Genomic DNA, 1,986 nt, shown 5'->3' with positions numbered 1-1,986 from the left:
TTTTTTTTTTACACCCCCTCCCTCATCATCCCACTCCAGACTTATTTTGGCCAATTTATTTTGCTCTTCAAAACCATGGGAAGAGCATTTTCGGTAAAAAAGTTTTTTAAAATTGTTAATATTTCCAGAGGGAAAAGTGAGTGGCTGTTGTTTCTAGCATATCCAAAGACAACCCTCCCTGTTTCTTTATCACTCTCGCATGTATTAATGTTTTTCAATATGTTTTCCCCATAAATACATTTATATGCTATAAAAAAGAAAATTTGAGAAATTATGAATTTTTTCCAACCTCACTCCCTGCCCCCAGTTGTTTCTGTTTAGAAATTAAAATATTGGAGAGCCTGAGGAGGTCGTTGCTGCAATTTATCCACAATGATTTTTAAAAATTACGGAGATGTACTTGCATAGCAAGTGACTTGATCTGAGATTGTGTACTGAAACAAAAACAATTGCAGAATAGATGTTTGTAAGCCATTCAAGAACACAGAAACCGTTAGTTTCATGACCCTACTTATATACAGAGGTCCCGATGCATCTACGTAACGATATGAAAGGGAGGGTTAGTTTTTAGGGTTACGGTTAGGGTTAGTTTTAGGGTTAAGGTTAGAGCTAGTTTTAGGGTTAGTTACATTTACACAGCATACATTTAAAATGTTGTGTATGTAACATCTGTATTTAAGTAGTACCATTGAGGGACCTCTATATTTAAGTAGTACGAGTTTCACTTCAACATTAAATTTCATTTGTGTCAAAATATTTTCTTCGCTTTGAAACCACGATCTGTTCACTGACAAAACTTCACAAAAGTAATGCAGCACAATTTTTGTCAGTGAACAGCAAACACACACACATACATTGCCTTTCATTTGTGTGTATGTGTATCTATGTGTGTGCACAAGTGTGTCACTGTTGAAATCACTCATGCAACTTGTTTGTGTATATATTGGCTTAGTGGTACAGAGTGTTTGGAAACTGTGAATAAGGTATAAGTTTTGGGTACTTGTTGGTAACATTTTTTTGTTCTCCTTGTGTTTTAACAGTAATTACATTCTAGGCTCTTCTCACAGCTATCCTGCACTAAAAATATTACAGCTCCAGCTAATCTATATGAGAAGCTAGTGAAGGCATATGACCTAGTGGTCATGATGTTGTGAGTTCAATTCTTGGAACAAGCAGCCTCATGTTGTATCCTTCAGCAAGGCACTTTCTTTGACATTACTCCAGTGATTGCTCTCTCTCTCTCTCTCTCTTTCTTTCTCTCTCTCTCTCTCTCTCTCTCTCTCTCTCTCTCTCTCACACACACACACTAGATGTGATGTTAGGTCAAAGAATGAGAAAATCAAAAGGGTATCTGTATCTTCTCATGGCTACACACCCACCTAAAACAATTAGTGACAGCATGGTACATGTTATAAAGCCATTCTCATTAGCAGATGACTTGGCTTTTTTTTTTTTGTATCAGAACCCATACTCAAATATATAAAACAAATCATGAACTATAACATACACTAAGATTCATTGGTGCTGATATTCCTATAAATTTCTGAGATGTGAATGGAATTATAACAGAAGTCTAATACTAAACCATGTGACCATGAAACATCTGAATAAACATAAAATTTAAATTCTGTTGAAATATACTGTTTCAAGTAATTTTGAAACTAATGAAGAATTAGTAAAATAACTTTGTCCCTATTGAGCTAGTTTGGAACATAAATTAACATAAAATTTTGATAGAGGTCTTTCTTCTTTTTTTTTCTTGCTTAGATAACTTTCAAACAGAAAGTTTGAACCATAGAATCCACTGTGGTCTCAAGTGGGATTGGTATTAAAGGTAATGGTTGTTGGTTAAATATTATTGATAGCTGTTCCAATTTGTTACCAATAATACAAGTTCACAATATTCTTGTACCAAGTGAATGTATCAATTTGTATATATTCATTCAAGTGGGATTAGTAAGGTAATGGTTGTTGGTTAAATATTAT

The 1,986-nt window shown here is 34.1% G+C and overlaps 1 protein-coding gene across 2 annotated transcripts in view; it reads left to right on the top strand.

The window, feature by feature from the left end:
• Positions 1–1,986, top strand: part of LOC106868486 (LIM domain-binding protein 3) — a 366,710-nt gene that overhangs the window by 29,364 nt on the left and 335,360 nt on the right. The window lies entirely within an intron of this gene.

The sequence above is a fragment of the Octopus bimaculoides genome, chromosome 7 (assembly GCF_001194135.2).
Source record: "Octopus bimaculoides isolate UCB-OBI-ISO-001 chromosome 7, ASM119413v2, whole genome shotgun sequence".
Lineage (NCBI taxonomy): Eukaryota > Metazoa > Mollusca > Cephalopoda > Octopoda > Octopodidae > Octopus > Octopus bimaculoides.
The sequence above is the reverse complement of the archived record's forward strand: the minus strand, read 5'-3'. Positions and strand labels throughout refer to the sequence as shown.